Below are 18,870 nucleotides of genomic sequence, written 5' to 3'. Positions count from 1 at the left end.
CACTTAGTGTAGCTCTGCTCTGAAGAGTGACACATTGATGTAAGCACAGGGTTGCAAACTGGCCTCCTGCAGGCCAATTCCAGCCCTAGAATCCTTTTCTTTCCTTGTAATATTTTAAAGGAAAATTACCCAGAAATATCTAAATGTTTTGTCTTTTGCAAAATGAAAACTTCTGTCATTGTCAATGGTAACAGTTGCCTTCAGCATTCTCATTTTGAAGGGACATACACTCTTCAGTTTGCTACAGTCCCCATCATCCCCTCGTGCATTACCCAGACCACGTTCATTGTTGTCTTAATGTGTCAGGTCTCTATTGGCCCCTAAGTTTGTGTTCCCTAACTTAAGTTTGCATAATACTAATTAATTAGTATTAACTTTCAGGGCTTTCTGGAGATAAGGCCTTAATTAAGAAGTGTCGTACTGATAGGGGAAATCTCAGACTGCAGTGGCTAGCTTCTGCAGAGAATTGTGGGGCTTCTCCAGTGACCCTACAGAAGAGTCACCTGCCATGTCTCCATGAGTGTAACCCGGTTTCCCAAAAGTTGACATACAATACAGTCGTGTACTATATAACCATGTTTCTGTCAACAGTGGACCACATATGTGATGGCATTCCCGTAAGATTATAAAGATGATAATATCCTGTATTTACTGTACTTTTCCCATGTTTAGATATGTTTAGACACACAAATACCATTGTGTTACAGTTACCTGCAATATTCAGTACAGTCACATGCTGCACAGGCTTGTAACCTAGGAGAAATACACCATATAGTAATCTAGGAGCAACCCACCATATAGTCTGGGTGAGTAGTAGGCTCTACCATTTAGTCTTGTGTAAATGCACTTTATGATGTTCACGCAATGATGAAATCACCTAACAATGCATTTCTCGGAGCATATCCCTGTGTGACACATGATTGTAACGTAGAAATAGAAGAGAAAACACTATGTATGCCCTCTTGGGAAGAAAGAGCCTTTATAAACTCTTCTCTTAAACTAAAATGTGTCTGGGCTAATAGAGACTTAAGTCAGGTTAAAAGATGCAAAAGGTTTACCAGGATTCCATTTATGATGAACTCCATTTTCTTCTTCCATTCGTCCTCCCTCAATTCCCCTAAAAGATACCATATGTAGTTGACTGGGAGCCCTGGCTGGGTTCGAATTCTGACCTGGAAGTTTACTTTCTGCATTACATTGGTTAAATTATTGAACTTCCGAGTGCAATGACTTCCCCACGCATAAATCACACCAACCTCCCAGGATTACATGTGATGATTAAATGAGATAAGTCATGTAGAGGTTGTAGAATAGCCTGATGCCTGGTGATGTCAGTCATTGTCATTACCGTCTGTTTCCTGTCATAATAAGTGCATTGGTAGAGGGATCCAGCCAATCTAAGCTCAAATTCCTATCCTAGCAGGTGTTGAACATGTGATCTTGGACAATGCTGCCTCTTCTTTTATTTATACCTTCAACAGATATTTGTTGAGCCTGTATTTCCTCATTTGTAAAATTTGGATAATAGTATCTGCTTCATAGAGTTGTAAAGGTTAAATGAAATAATCTATGTAAAATGCAGTGCCCGACATGTGAGAAGTGCTTAATAATTGGTTGTTCCATAGAAATTGCTATTTTTTTCAGTCAAAAATGGTTGATATTGACAGCTTTCTATAGTTCAAACTATATAGGCAGTACTATTATTGCTTTTAATAGGGGTTTTTTGTTGTTGCTGCTATTTTATTCTTACAAATTCTGTAGGGGACATCTCAGTTAGCTCTTGCTGTGAAACAAACTACCCCCAAACTCGGAAGGATAAAACAATGAGCCCTTATTATTTCTCATGAGCATATATATAAGCTCAGTGGTTCTACTGTTCTGGGTCAGACCTGATGGTCTTGAGTAGGTTTGCTCAGTAGTCTGTAACCAGGTAAGATGACTGTGGGCTTGCTAATCCTGAATGGCCTTGCTGGCTTGTTTGGGGCAATGGAGTATCTGGACCACATGTTTCACCCTCTAGCAGGGTAGCCTGGGCTTGTTCTTGAGGTGGTGGCAAAATTATTTCAAGAAGAATAAAGTCTTTTGGACCCAGGCTTAGTACTGGCATTGTGTTGTGTCTGCTGTATCCTATTGGCCAAAGTAAGCCACACGGTCAAGCCCAAATTCAAGGGTTGAGGAAATAGACTCCATCCTTTGACAGGAGGAGCTGAAAAGTCACATTGCCAAAGGCAGGGACACAGGCAAGGGAGCAAAATTGAAGCCTTTTTTATTTTCAACCCATCTAGGCAGGAGATATAAATAATACTTGTGTTCTTTGCCTCACCATTTATATTATTTCTTTAATTTAAAAAATGATTTTTGTGGCCGGGCGTGGTGGCTCAAGCCTGTAATCCCAGCACTTTGGGAGGCCGAGACGGGCGGATCACGTGGTCAGGAGATGGAGACCATCCTGGCTAACCCGGTGAAACCCCGTCTCTACTAAAAAAAAAAATACAAAAAACTAGCCGGGCAAGGTGGCAGGCACCTGTAGTCCCAGCTTCTAGGGAGGCTGAGGCAGGAGAATGGCGTAAACCCGGGAGGCGGAGCTTGCAGTGAGGCGAGATCGCACCACTGCACTCCAGCCTGGGCGACAGAGCAAGACTCTGTCTCAAAAAAAAAAAAAAAAAAATGATTTTTGAAAAACAGTAACAATTTCTCTATATCTTAATTATTAGGTAATTTTGATCTTTCCACCTTTTTTGATTCTCCTGGAATTTTAGGAGGCTCCTGGCTGGGACTTACATGAAAAGGCTAACTTAGTACCACAAGTGACTCCGTCTCTCTGCCTTCAAATAAAAGAAGAAGAATCACCTTTGCAAGAAAACAAAATAATTCTGTAGCACCTTGGTTGGTTTAACACAGGCCTCTTGCTTATGAAACTCACACTTACCTTTGACATTCTTTTTTACCCAGTACTTCTACTCATCAGTGAAGTTTTTTAAAAAGACACTGCCACATGTATTCATATCATAAGTAGGAAAAAATCTGACCTAATTTTTAAGATCAACAGTTACTCAAGGCTTTGTGAGGACTTCAAAAGGCTTTATGGATTGAAATTATGAAAGCCAAAATTACTGGGTCACTCTGTACATACATTTGCCTGTTTTCTCCTCTCAACAAGATTCTAATGAAAGAATTAACACTAGTCCCATATTACAGGTTTGAGAAAATTGAGGCACAGAGAAGTTAGAAACTTGTCCAAAGTCACATAAGAAGAAGCAGGAGAGTCAAAATTTGAGCCCAGAAACTCTACATTGGGGGCTATATACTTAATCATTATGCCATCATACAATAAAGTAAATGATTGTCCGGTCTCTAACCAAATGATGTTAAGTCCTTTTCTATTCTATGGAAGATCCAGAAGCCATTACTAGGACCGTGGAGGCAGATTGCAGCTCAGTATAAAAACAAATATGTATCCTAACTTTTTAGAGTTGTCTAACAACAAAAGGTGGTGTGAGGTAGATAATTGAACATCACTGATTCAAAAACTCAGGCCTTAGAGGCTGGGTTCAAATTCTTAGGTGTCTAAGGCACCTAAGTTATTTTTGGCCCCAATTTCATCTTAAGAAATAAACAAGCAAAAACTAGGAACAACTCTAGGTAATTACATGTTATCATGAGGACAGAGTGACATATTTAAAACTCTTAACTCATTATAGGTCACCAGCAAGGATTCATTTCCTTTCTTCAACTATCTTGGGAGTTGTCCATTAGAACTTCCAAGTGATTTTACAGGAACTTGAGTGGTAAGAAGAGGTATTTTGGTATCAGGAAAAGGATGGGTTGAGCTACATGGTACTAAAAACATCACCTGGTGAGCTTGTTAGATACACAAATTCATGGCACTGATTCTGACCTATGGAATCCAATCATCTCTGGGTGGGGCCAGAAATCTAGGCTCTCTAGGTGATTCTTATGCTTCCTAAACTTTGCAATGCACTGGCCTGGATGACCTCCAGGGACTCTTACTGCTTTAATTCTGTGGTTCTGATTTATCCATCCCTCACCACCACCCATCTAATAATTACTTCTGTTTGCTGAATACCTCCTTTGCTCAGACATGTGAGTAAATTCTTTGCATGCATTTGTTTAATCTCTACACCAATGGAGTGGCATTATTATCATCCACACTCTAGAGATGAGGAAACTGAGAAGTTAAGGAACCTGCAGACTAAGATTCCAGTATGAATCTGTCTGGAGCTTCATAGCTACAAAGCACTCGGCCAAACAAATCCCTCCAGAGCGTCTGTCTCTCAGAATTCCAAGAAGGACCCAAAGGGGAGCTATTTGTCTTTTAAATTCTCTTACTTGATAGTGCAATGGAATGAAGAAATTAATCTAATGATCCCAGACAAGTCATAGAAGGCTTGTGTGAAAGGTCATTGGCTGATAACCTGAGTCCTCTCAAGATTAAAAAGTGCTGGGAGGATATGGGGCTGAGGAGAAGAGGGCCAGGCATTCTCTCCCAGGGAGCTGCTCAGCGAGGAGCCACCTGATGGGTGGAAGTGCCGCCTTAAGTGCCCTGCAGTTGAGACATCCAGCTGTAGGTAATTATTTTTTCCCGGCTATAAATAAAATGATCCTTAAGAAGAACAAAAAGGAGAAAAACAGTTGGGAAGCCTCATGTATACTCTCCCCGTCCACTGCATTGGATGATAAAGCAATGCGTTAATTTTAACCATTTCCTGCCACCTGATGCCTTTTCTGCTGGTAATGTGACCATCGGAACTGGTCTTGAAGCAGAATTTATGGTCAACTAAGCCTGGAGAAGAGGTGACTATGTGCACTTTCCTGCTCTGTGGTCCTGACATGGGAAACCCACAGCACAAATCCACAGTTTATTTTGTGCAAGGAGAAAGACCTTGAGTCCCTTCATTCTGGGACCCCTACCTTCCCTTTGCATGTGCTTCAGTCACACAGATGTATGCCTCCAGCACTGGCCTCCTGCCTGGGCACTGCTCAGCGTAAGTGGGGCCTTGAGATATAGACAATGATCAGGATTTCAGATGATTTGAGAAGGAAGTCCCCTGGGCCCAGCTCAAACCACCTCCAGCACCAGAATTTCACAAGCTCACATCACTCCTTTGGTGAAGCAGTCTTCCTCTTATAAAATGAAAAATATGCCTGGAATGAAAACACACCAACCCTTCTCTCTCATTTGAACCATTATTTTTTAGGACTCGGTTTTGATGGGTTTGGGGAGGGAGACTACAGAAGCTATGGATATGTGCTGTTCAATGTGTGGTTTCCATCAGCAGCATTGCACCTCCTGGAGCCTGGAAGAAATGTAGAGTCTCAGGTGCCATCTCCTACCTCCTGAACCAGAATCTGCATTGTAAAACATCCCCAGGTGATTGTGTGCATATTAAAGTTTGGGAGGCACTCATCTAGATGTCTGAGACAGAAATGGCACCACATAGTAGTCATGTGGGGCAAGGAAAGAGGCCCAGAGATCATTTAGCCTGGTGGGCAAATACATAATCTAGAAATGCAGACAGAAACCTCAAAATGCATGCAGAGCAGAAAGCAGCTGAAAGATCAAGATGTAATCTCTAACCACGGGCCAACATTTAGGTCAACAGCAATATCTCTTGGTGGCCTCTTGGGGACAGACCCCTGGACTCTCAGTGAGTAATAACAAACAAAGGTAAGAATGGTATTGCCTGGGTGACATCCGCTAGGCAACCTTTCACATCAAAATTCCAGTTAACAAAAATTTCAAATGTGACTGTCTCACAAACTGTCAGACATCGTATTTTTACCCAAAACCCATTTTGGTTTTCAGCTGCAACTGAATGTTGTTCATGAGGTACTAAACCAAATGGTGGGCTTCCCAGACCCTTATCTTGATGCCTGAGGGTCTGAGAGTCTCCAGGTACTTGAGTCTAAAGGTGAAGAAGGATCATTGTCCTGGGCACTGTAGGTGGGGGAGGTCCAGGAGGGTAGAGCCTGGGCTGAAGCCTGGGGACACTTTGTTATGTTTCCTTTGGTTAATTCAGCCAAGCCTGCTACAAACCTGTATGAGAAACTATTGATAGTTGGCTTTCGGAGGCCAAGACGGGAGGATCACTTGAGCCCAGGAGTCTGAGACTTGCCTGGGCAACATAGTAGGAGCCCAGTCTCTACCAAAACCATTAAAAAATTATTCATACATAGTGGTATGTGACTGTAGCCCCAGCTACTGGGGAGGCTGAAGCGGGAGGATCACTTAAACTGGGGAGGTCAAGGCTGCAGTGAGCTGTAATCGCAACACTGCACTCCAGCCTTGGTGACAGAGTGAGACTGTCTAAAAATGAAAAGTAGAAAAAGAAGAAAAAACTAGTCTGTGTGGGCCATGTTGCCTGTTATCGTGAATTGGAGAGAAAAGTTTAAATTGTCACATATTTGTTTCTAAAACGTTATTGTAAATAAGTAGTTTAGCAATTTCAGTAAACTCTCATAGACTTTACACTCTTCAGCTGAGGATGGATTTAGGTTCTCCAGTCCCAGCTCCACTGTCAGCTACTTTGTAGCTACCATCTGAAGCAGGCATGGGTGGGAGCTGAAGTCTGCAGGAATCCTTAGCACATCTTCTGTGAAGGGAGGCAACTTTGTAATTCAGATCACACTCAGGATGATGTGGGGTTCCAGGTTAGGATATATTCTCTTCCATGAAATGGAACGCATGTATATAATAATTTAACATCAATGGAAATGTCGAATCCTAATGAGATACACAGAGACTGCTCTGGTACCCATGGAACCGCATTGCAAATCTCCGCAATGTTATTTCTATGTAGGATATAAATCTCTTCACCACGAGGCCCTGATGCGTCTCATCCAGTTCCAAAATTCTTGAAGATGCTTTATCATACCCCAGCAGTGAGGAAGAACTGGAGACCCTGGTTGGGGAGGTGGCAATTTATAGAAATGAAAATAGACAATTAAGCTTCAAACTAAATAAAATAGATAAGAACTAGTTACTGAAATGAAAGGCGAGAATTCAAATGAGGCAATTACGTGCTGCAGAATCTCAGCAGGTCTAGATTTTCAGGGAGAGGCAACCTTTCTTGTTTATAAGCAAGTCTCTTATTACACAAGGTTTGGGGATGCTGATACCTGTATCTCTTCCCAGTCATGTCTCATCCACAGTAAACCCCAAGCATCTGTTGGCATCATCAGCATTTGGTGGTCTGTAGAAAAGTCTCTATTCAAAAGCATGAGCCTTTTTATCCAATGTCTTTTCTATATATTACTAAGGAATTAAATCCATCTCAATCTTCACATTGCATCAGTGTCTCATTTACTCAGGGACTGTTCTAGAGACAAGGCAGATCCTGCGCTCGTAGGACTTACATTCAACTGGAGGAAACAACAAAAATACATGTAATAAATCTACACTGAATGCATGAGAGGGAAGAGGACACTAAGACATAGTATAACTATGCCTGTTGGACATGACAGTCAGAAAGAGGGAAGTCCCGACAGAGAGAACAGCAAGAGCAAAAGGCCGAGGCAGGGATGAACTCAGTATGTGTATTTTTCTTTTTAACTAATGTTTATAGCAATTATCAAACACTAGAAACTGACCTAAATAATTTGCAATGAATAGCTCCTTTAATTCTCACAAAAATTCTGAGTTAAATACTATTATTATTTGTAATATGTAGTATTTTATAAGAAAGCTGAGGCACAGAGAGTTTAAGTAGCCTGCCCAAGGTCACACAGCTGGTAAGTCATAGAGTCAGGATTCAAACCCAAGTCTGACCCCAACATCTTCGCTCATAACTGTTTTGCCAATGGTTTCTAAACACTGCTGCACATTGGAACCCCCTGGAAATCTTAAAAATAAACCAACAAAACAACAACAATGAAAAACAAACCAAAACAAAACTGATGCCTCCCTCCCTTGCCTCGCCATTCAGATATAATTGGCGTGAAGCAAGAGTTGGGCACTGGGGTTTTGACAGCTCCTAGGAGGTTGGGATATGGGGCAGATTTGGGGACCAAGGGCATCGTGCCATGCCCCATGTAGCATTTGAGGGTTTGAGGGCCTGAAAGAACACCAGCTTGTCTAGACTTGCTGAATAAGGGAGAGAGAGGCATTCCCTCCCTTCTTGTTCCAGTTGGTTGACTTTTTTCTATTTTCACACTTGCCAAAATCAAAAGCATCCACATAAAGAAGGTGAGCTCCTTAGAATCAAGAGGGCTGTGGTTGCAACAGAGATATCATTCACATCAGCAGTATGTTGTCAGGGCCTCAGTGTGCCTGGCTCTTATCCGTGCCTGCTGCACTCCCATCTTGCTGCTTGAACTCAGGAGAGCACCCACAAAGGCCACCAGAGGCCAGCCTTGCTGGGACAGTGGCTGGGACACAGCTAGTCCCTGACCTGAGGAGTGTCGGCCCTTCACTTTTGAGTGGGCTCGTTTTGTATTTTCTGCAGAAGTCATTGCTAAGTGAAAGTGGACCTTGTTTTTCTTCACCCTACCAATTGGCTGACTTGCATTCATGCTACATGTTGCTCTTCCATTCACCAGAAAGTTCAGTGAAACCAGCTAGTGGTCAACTACAGGCCATGGGGAAAAGTCTGGGCTGTGTCTGCTCTAAGATCACAGTGAGCATGGACACTTAGGGGGATGCCAGGGTATTTATTTAGCCTGTGGGTACTACAGAACTAGATAGGGGCAAGATTGCATTGTCAATTTCAAGTTTTGGCCTAGACACATCCCTACTATCTCCCCAAGGTTGGGAACTAGGGCTATTTTCCTGGTGCCAAGGTCCTCCTTGGTAAAACTCAGGCAGGTTAGGTGGTCACTATGGGGCTGTGGCTCAAGGTTTCATTGGTGTAGGGGGGAAGTTGGTTTGAGCATCTGCAATAGGCCTTCCAGCGTCTATTGACTCTGGAATGGGCAAATGTTAACTGCTCGGAAGACTGAGGAAATGTCCTTTCCCTGTTGATTAAAAAAGAGCACAAGGAAGTTGGGTGAATTTCCCAACACCATCTTTGGTGAGTTGTTTAACTGGAATTGGAAGTGATGGTGTTTTTGCCAGGCGTGGCTGGTTACACGCCCCACCCCTATTCAAGTGGAAGGAAGCCTTCTAAGGACTCCTAAATGGGCAGTGAAGCAATGAAAGAGGTAGTTAAGGCCCAGATGTCAAGGGTAAGCTTGGTATTTGTTACAGTGCTACAGCATAATACTTCATGTGATTAAAATGTTTCATAGGGTAGCAAAGGCTGTGCTGTAAAATGCCCCATCAAAGCCCCAGCTGGTGAACCAGGGATTATGAAACAAAGTTGCAGGTTGCAAGGCCAGTGTCATCCATATTCTCCATTCATGTTGTGCACAATTAGCATCCACAAGTAATGGCTCAGAGCTGACTACCAGTGTAAAGTTTTATGGGGCTTGCTACAGAAAGACGGAAAAGTCAAATGCATGTCAAAGACACCTGATTAAATTCTATTCCTTTAATATTTCTAAAATTATGAAATATTAGGACTATGAGTTGTATTTGTTCCTAATTTCAAACTATTTGGAGATTTCATGAAAAGTCATAGGCTAAGGTAAAATTTAAAAACGCTGGTGATATGTGATAACTATTAGCTAAGTTAATTCTCAGCCTGTGGGTTGTGGAGAGGTGATGGTGGTGAGGGGTTCATGGGAGGATTCTTTTCAGGATCTATTACAGGGAGTCTGAATCTGTATGTACAATTGGCTCTTGAACAACATGGATCTGAACTGTCCAAGTCCACTTATATGTGGATTCTTTTACCTCTACTGCCCTTGAGATAGACAGCAAGATTCACCCTTCTTCTCTCCCCTCCTTCTCAACCTATTCACCATGAAGACAGTAAGGGTGAAGACCTGTATAAAGATCCATGTTCACATAATGAATAGTAAATATATTTTATCCTCCTTATTATTTTCTTAATAACCTTTTCTCTGGCTCATTTCATTGTAGTAGTACAGTGTATAATATATATATATATATATATATATATATATATATATCATATACAATATGTGTTAATCGACTTCATGTTATCAATAAGGCTTCTGGTCAACAGTAGGCTGTTAGTAGTTAAGTTTGCAGGAGTCAAAAGTTATATGTGGATGACAACTGCCATGGCTCATGCCTATCATCTCAGCATTTTGGGAGGCCAAGATGGGTGGATTGCTTGAGTCCAGGAGTTTGAGACCAGCCTGAGCAACATAGAGAGACCTCCCCTCTACAAGAAATAAGCAAAATTAGCCAGGCGTGATGGCGCATACCTGTAGTCCCAGCTATGTGGGAGGCTGAGGCAGGAGAATCACTTGAGCCCAGGAGGTTGACGCTGCAGTGAGCCAAGATTATGCCATGACACTCCAGCCTGGGTGACAGAGAGAGACCTGTGTCACAAAGCAAACAGACACAAACCAAAACAAAGCTATGTATGGATTTTTGACTCTATAGAGTGTCAGCACTCCTAATCGTCACATTGTTCAAGAGTCAACTGTATATCACACATTGTATATAGACTCTCTCTCTCTCTGTCTCTCATATATATATAGTAGGTGCTAATCAGGTGAATAAAAACTTTACAGATTTCACACTAGCCTTTTTGCCATGTTCTATTTTCTTAATCAGCAAACATTAGAATTTTACTAATAAATGCTGTGCCCCTTTTCCTTGAAATAAAAAGGAATGAAATCCTTGTATTAATGATGTGACAGTAAGTAATGAAACCAAGCTCAGATGATGTGAGAGAATGAACACTTGTGGTCTCTTCCTCCTGGTTGGGAGAATTCTAGGTCTGTCAGTAGATCTGGACTGAATCAGGCCATTGGGCAGAGCAATAGGCTTGAGAGGGCCAGGTTCTGCTGTGCTTATCCACACTGGAGAGAGAGGAAAACCAGTGTCTCAAGAGGTTGGCAGAACAGATCCAGGGATGGAAAAAGAGTGGGAATGAAGGATATGGAAGTACAATGGCTCTGGTTTGTTGGAGAGTTAGGAGAGTTTAAGAGAGAAGAAGGAGAGGACATTGGGATAGCTTCTGTAGATGTGAAATATTAAAAAATACAAATATCAGGAAATACAATTTTAAGTTGTCTTTAAATTTAAAATGGACAAATAAAATCCCCTCTCAAAAGACTTCAGGAAAGATTCAACTGGCATTTTAGGTATGTTTAGCTGATGGATCATTATTTCTTTGAAAATAACACTATACAGGAATGAACTTTCGAGGAGAAGCCACGGAAGGCATCACTATGCACAGATTACAATGGCTCTGCAATTTCTATGCCCTTTCTCTCTTTCTCCCCCACTGATACTCCATGCATCTGGAAAGAACAGCTACTGCAGCTAGAGAGCCTGAGCCTGAGCCCAATGAGGTCAGAATCTCTGATAGGCAAATGGATTTGGACCTTGTCATTCTTAATGCTTGAAAGTTAAGACCATAGTGGAAATCAGTGGTAATTTGCTGGCAATAGCTGAGTTATGGTTTTAGGTAGCACATCAGTGAAAGAGGTCATGAGAGGGAGGAAACTGGAATATTACAAATACTGTCATTTTAGAGGAAAGGGGACGTTTTTTCCGGAACTTGGAGGGAACAGCTTGCCATTACAGATGGCCGGACCCATTACTAAGGGATGCCGAGGCACAAGAATTATACAAGGTAACACAATACTAATTTGGAGCTCTGGAAACCCAGGACTCATCTGCCAATCATAAGCACTATGCCATGCTTATCTTCCTGCCAAATGTGAGTGCAGTCATGCAACACCAAATTCATACTGGTGGCCATGGTCAAGGGGAAGATACAAGGTCATGAGGGGAAACCGCTAACATTGCCTCATCATAGAGAAGGCTGAGTTTATACAAAACCAGAGGAAATCATGTAAAGTGGAAACCCCAAGGACCCGGGAGCCTTGGTTAAATTTCCTCTCAAAGCAAAGCATCTTGTAGTTTTCATTCTTAACACTCCTTACAATTACAATTAGGTATGGAGTAATTATTTATTCAATGTCTTTCTCTTTAGAATATAAGTTCCATGTGAGCAAGGATACTCAGGGTATTGTCTCGTGTGTGGATATATCCCTAGTGCCCAGCACAGCATCTAGCTCATGATAGGTGCTCAACGATTATTGGTTCAGTGAGGGAATAAAATTAGTGTAATTGAGGGTGGAACAAGAAATGAACACACAAGTCTAGGGGATGAATGATGAAGGAATATGATCTAGAAGAAAGAGGTGAAAAGAAACTCTGTACAAATACAGATTTAGGCAAAGCAAGTAAGTTCCTCCCATTGAGGGTAAGACTGGGTCCTCTACAACATGGGTGCATAAATTGCAGTCCGTGGACCAGGAATATTAGCATCACCTGGGAGCTTTATGGGAATGAAAGATCTTGGCCCCACTTCCTAAAATAGAATCTGCATTTAAACAGATGTCTAAGTGATTTATGGGCACATTACAGTCTGAGAAGCACTGCTCTACTGCATAAGCAAATACCCTGCTTCTAAGGAAGAAGAGGAGGAAGAAGGAGGGAGAAAGAGGCCACTGCTGAGGACACTCAGAACAACAGTGACTGAGGATGGAGGAAAGTGTGGGAATCTGTCCTACTGAACCCTTCACACAATAGGTGTGATATTCAGTCTTAGAGAAGTCTGCTATTAGTACAAGGAAGAAGGTGAAACAATATAATGGAGACTCATCATGGCCATTACTGAAGCTGGTATGTGTGATGTGACTGAGAGCCAGCAAGTCAAGCCAAGTTCTAGCACTATGAATCTTACTGACTCTCACGTGGAAACATCACAACATTCACATAGAGAAATGGAAAGCCTGAAGTATAGAACCGTTTACTTCCAGTTTGTTCATACCAGTTGGCTGAATTTGAGAGACATGAGAAAAAATAAGTACAAATGAGCAAGCCTTGGGAGGTAAAGAGTTGGTTATACCAATGGTAAAGGTCAGTGATGTTCAAATTCTGTCTTCTGAAATTCTGGTGCTCTCAAGTGATCCCTTAGTAGATGGCATGGAGATGGAGGAAGTGAGAGGAAGATAGAGCAGGAGGTCAGATCCAGCCAAAATCTCTGTTTTAAATGTGTGGGTTCTGCCAATTACTGGAATGAAGAAAAGGAATATGGATTGGTATGTATGGCATTTCGGTGAGATTAAGAAAAGAGGGTTTGATCAGTGGAAACAGTTTTAACCTAAACAATTACAAAAGGTCATGAGGTATGTTCAGATTCTCCCTTTTTGAAATGAATGTAACACAGAGCCTGAAGAAGTTCACTTTTGCAGGTACCTGCTGTTTAACACCAGCCATGCAGCACCCATGGCTTCATCACATCTGGATTTCAGATCTCTTTCCAGCTGTGCCCAGGTGTAACCTCAGAGTCTGTCTTAACATGTAACTCTAGGCAGTCATTAGCAATTAATTGGAAATGGCTTTGGAAATGAAATTCATTTAACAATTTTAGGTTCCAGGAGATAGAAAGACATGTCAATATTTTCTCCAATTACTTACATTTTAGTAATGTAACAATGATCTTGTATGAGGACAAGACATGAGCATTTGTAACTTTTCCTAGCTACTCAGCTCTGTTTGAAACATACCACACTTTGTATGACTGGGATATTTTCTACCTTAAAAATAACACCTCCCTAAGAAAGGAGCCCACTGCCCATTTCTTCCCATCCTCCCTTGTAGATGGACCTATACAAGACTTCTGATTGAAAGACAGCAGTATAATGAAGCTGGTGCTTCACAGAATCCATGTTTGAATAAAGGGAGTGATGCAGGAATCTACCTTTCTAAGTCATTAATGGTGGAGATTCTGGCATCTGGTTACCAACTTCAGTGGTATGAGCTGAGGTATCTTTATCCAACTGCAGCAGTAATGAGGTCCTGACTGAAGCAGAGGTACCAGAGGTGCTTTCTGAGTGGTTGCTACCTTTGTAGCCTCTAGACATGATGCTGTAATTCTCCTAGAGATTTTTAAATACTCTTTACTCTTTCTTGTTAAACTAACTGGAGTGGGTCCTGTTGTTTGCAACTAAGAATCCTGACCCCGTAGTTTAAAAAAAAAAACAAAAACAAAAACAAAAAACAAACAAAAAAAACGCGAATTCTTCATCCTTCCTTACATGTGTTATCGATTGCTGCCTAATATATTATCCCACGACTAAGTGGCTTACAACAATAATAATATTACATTATCTCTCACAGATTCTGGGGTTAGGAATATTCAGGAGTGGCTTAGCTTAGGCTTGCAATGGCTCTGTGGGCAGGGATGGCAATCATCTGAAGGTTTGACTCGGGCTGGCGGATCCATTTCCAACATGACTGGCAAGTTGGGGCTGATTGTTAATATTTGACTTCAGTTTCTCTCCATGTAGACTTCTCTACAGGTCTGCTTGACTGTTCTCATGACAAGTGGCTGCAGGGCTTTCTGCAGAGCAAGAAGTTCATAGTGAGAGAAACAGGCAGTCTCTTTCTAGCCTGGGCAGTCCAACACCATCACGTCTACCACATTTTGTTCATTAGAAGTGAGTCAGTGGTCAGGCGTGGTGGCTCACACTTGTAATCTCTGAACTCTTGAGGCTGAGGCGGGTGGATCATGAGGTCAAGAGATCGAGACCATCCTGGCCAACATGGTGAAACCCTGTCTCTACTAATAACAACAACAACAACAAATCCAAAAATTACCTAGGCGTGGTGGCATGTGCCTGTAGTATCAGCTACTTGGGAGTCTGAGGCAGGAGAATCGCTTGAACCTGGGAGGTGGAGGTCGCAGTGAACTGAGCTTGTGTCACTGCACTCTAGCCTGGTGATAGAGTGAGAATCTGTCTCTAAAAAAAGAGAAATAAGTCTTAAGTCCAGCCCACCTTCAAGAGGAGGAGAATAGCACTACCTTTTGAATGTGGCAGTGTCAAAGAATTTGTGGTTACATTTCAAGACCACCAACCATGCCATTTGCCAAGTAACTTTGTAGTATCTTCCTACAATAGATGAGTGAAACTGCCCTGCCTCGTAACTCTGGACTCAGTCATCTGACTTGATTTGGCCAAAGGGATCTTAGAAGACATGATGCAATGAGAGATTTGAAAAGTGCTTCATGTCTTCACTGGTCCTCTTGCATCTCTGCTATCACCATAGAATGTATCCAGGGCAGCCAATTAAAGGATGAGATTTGTGTGGTACAAAGTCTAATATACTAGTTATCCATGGCCACTTAACAATTTATCTCCAAACTTAGCAGCCTAAAACAATAAATACTTGTCTTTCAGGACCTCTGTGGTTCAGGAACTCAGCAGCAGCTTAGCTGGTCAGTTCTGGCTCAGGGGTTGCAGTCATCTGAAGGCTTGACTGAGGCTGGAGGACCCATTTCCAAAACATTCATGTGAATGGCAAGTTGGTGCTGGTTATGGAAGCCTTGGTTTCTTGCCATGTGAAATTTCTCCATAGGGCTGATTATGTATCTTCATAAGACAGCATCTGGCTTCCATGAGACTAAATGATCCAACAGAACAAGGTAGAGGCTACAATGTCTTTTGTGACTAATCCTTAAAATAACTCTGTTGTTTTTGGAATATCTTATTAGTTACACAGGTCAGCTCTATTTTATGTGGGAGGGGACTACTTAGGGGCATGAACACCAGGACGGAAAAGTCACTGAAGACCATCTTGGAGGATCACAACTACACAGAGTTGCCGGAGTCATTCCAGTTGAGGCCAGCTTAGATCAGCCAGTATCTAGCCTAATGCCAGACATTAGCCCCGGGAGCTTAGCGGAGCTAGCTGCCCAGGCAACCCCAGCTGGCTCCAGATGTGTAAACAATAATCTAGGTTTTGTGGTTGTTTGTTTAGCAGCATTCTTACACGCAGCTATGAAAATGTGCTGATACAGCACATTAGTGACACTGGAGGAAATTTATAGGACTATGAATTAGAATTACAAGAATCCCTAGCCTTGGTTTTCCAATTAGCTAATACTAAAATTTATAAATAAATAGGATCTCTACTTTTAGGGATTTATATTCTAATCATTTGTATACATTTAAGCATTTGGGCCACTCATTTGTTTCTCTTGCAAAATAAAGCTCAGGAATAAATGCATGCATTTGCTTTTACTCTGAGTTGTTCACAAACTGCTTTGGTGTATAAAGAGTGGAATTATTTTTCCTAGACTTTTTGAGATTGAAAAAATCACTTTTATTAATCTTAATTTACATATACTACAATTCACTAATTTTGAGTATACAGTCTGGTGAGTTTTAATGAATGTATATAGTCCTGTAGTCATTACCATAATCAAAATATAGCACATGGCCATCAACCCCCAAAGTTTGTTTGTATCACGTGCACCTTAAAGTGAACTTATTATTGAAGTAAAACATACATGCAGAAAAAAGCATAAGCCATAGGTGTGCGGCTTGATGAATTTTCACCATGTGGATCCAATATCGCAATCAAGATATAGAACATACAGAAACTCCAGGGGTTCTCACATGTCCCCTTTCCCAAGTGGTAACCACTAACTTAAGTCACCATAGGCTGGTTGCCTGATTGTGAACTTTAATATAAATGGAATCATATTATAAGTATTCCATTGTGTCTTTTGTTAAATAATATGCTTGGTGAGATTATTTCATATTGTTGCATGTAGTTATATAATAGTTTATTCTCATTGCTGTCTAGTATCCCACTGTCTGAATATATAACAATTTATTTATTCATTTTACTCCTGAGAAACATTTGGGTTGTTTCCAGTGTGGGGCTATTATGAACCCACTATGAACATTCTGGTCCATGTTTGCTTGCATTTTTTGATGGCTTTGCTTTTGTTAGGGGATAGTAGAAATAGAATAGAATAAAAAATTGCTCATTCATTTTGATCCAGTTTGCTATTTTGGGCACTTGCCAGAAAAGAACAGAAATTTCAGAGGCGATTTTGCCTGATAGAAGATTAGGTCTCAGGTTTATATTTGCTCTATTTTATGAAAAAATAAAAATAAAAATAAAGAATGTATTTTGAAATTCGAGAGGCAGGTTATCAAGATGGTCAAATAGTATTCACATACTAGTCTCTTGAGTACCAACCCTTCTTCCCTCTCTCCCTCCTTTTTCCTTTTCCCTCTCTCTCTTCCTTCCAATCATTTGTAGATGGATATAAATTTTAAAAAACTGAGTTGAATAATCCTCAGGTGGGTTTTTTTTTTTCATGAAAATGAAGATAAAGTCAAATGGTTTTCAATTTGCTCTAAATGTTTTATTTTCCTGGGAAATAGCTTTCAGTTTTTGTAAACATTGAGACATTTTTGTTGTCTCAAATTTCATTCTGTTTATTACATCCTGCCAGATGGGTCTCCATAAGCCATAAAGAAGGCCAGGGCAGCCATCATAACCCACATCCTCTCCATTCCTGAGACTGCTAGTCCTGCCATTACAGGCAACCTACCATTTCATCTGCCAATGATGGTGAGCAAGTTTCAATTTGGGCTGGACAGACCACAAAATGATCTACAACTGGCACGTTGCAGGCTGTTATTTTGTAGACTATAGGCTAGTTTGAAAGTCCTGTTCCATCTAGGGAAGCTCACCTGTTCAAAATTGAAATTACTACTATACAAGGACTAGTGGAGGACAATCCCTATGCTCTATAAGCCACACATGTATTCAGGAAAAAAACTACATGTTCTAGTTGCTTCTAGTTCTTTTCTTGGACAAACTACCAGTTAATCTATTTTTGAAAGGTCCTTCTATCTGTGGACTTCATGGTAGACATGTGAGTTCAGCTACCCGATGTTCACTCCCCTTTGACGTTTCTCAAGAGCCCTTCATGTTCAAGTCAGGTGGGACCCCACCCACAGCATCAAATTTGGCCCCAACTGGTTAAGCCAACTGCACTTTAGCCTCTGTGATCTGGTCATCATTGGCCACATGTTGTAAGTCAGGCCAATCTGACCAGTGCACTCACTTTTGGCTCTTTGGTTTGTGTTATTGGGATAGAAAACTGTCTGCATTTTGCAGGATTTGAAAATGCAATCACTGAGTTCGGGGCTCTTTGCAGCCTTCTTCTCTGCAAGGCCACACAGTCTGTTGTGCAAGGAAACAATATCAAGGAAGCAGCATTTGTCATATTTAGGCTCTAGCCTTTCCCCATTCTTCCGAGGTAAGCTTGGGGGAAAAGTTTTGCTTCTCCCTCTCAGTAGTGTCCATTTCAGTAAATGCAGACCTATTATCAACAACTGAACTGAGAAACCCTGAGTAGCCAGAGAAGCAGACTACTTCATTTAGGGTGACTTTCAACACATTTGCAAAAGAAGCCTATAAATAGCCTAAGGGTGAGGTTTCTGTTTCTTCTCCTCAAGGCAGATCGGATTCTGTGAAGTACACAGGGCTTGGTGTTACAATCTCATTCTCTTTGAGGTAGAAAACCTACTCAATAGGAATCATTTGCATTTCTATTTGAGCAGCCTGGAGACAAATACAGTGAAATGAATAGCCTTTTAATTTAATTGGCTTCCCAGTGTAAATCCAAAAATAGAAGGCACAATCCATCCCAGAGTTACTGTAGAAATCACTGAGGGCCAAAGCCTAGCACATAACACGCCCCCCAGAGTCTAAGCATCTTTCTCCCTGATGCCAGACTTCCCATGGAAACCAGGGTGAGGTGGGGCTGGGGGATCCAGTCCCTAATGGACATACTCACGTCTATTTACTGGTGATTAGTTGTGGTTAGCTTCTCTTCTCTTCTTCAAATATAAACTATGCTGGATAGTAATAAGAAGAAAGGCGTGTTACATATTCATGTACTTTTCAAAATCAAAATAGAGCCAATGAAGAGAAGAAAGCAAATACAT

This window comes from Rhinopithecus roxellana, chromosome 13 (genome assembly GCF_007565055.1).
Source record: "Rhinopithecus roxellana isolate Shanxi Qingling chromosome 13, ASM756505v1, whole genome shotgun sequence".
Lineage (NCBI taxonomy): Eukaryota > Metazoa > Chordata > Mammalia > Primates > Cercopithecidae > Rhinopithecus > Rhinopithecus roxellana.
The sequence above is the reverse complement of the archived record's forward strand: the minus strand, read 5'-3'. Positions refer to the sequence as shown.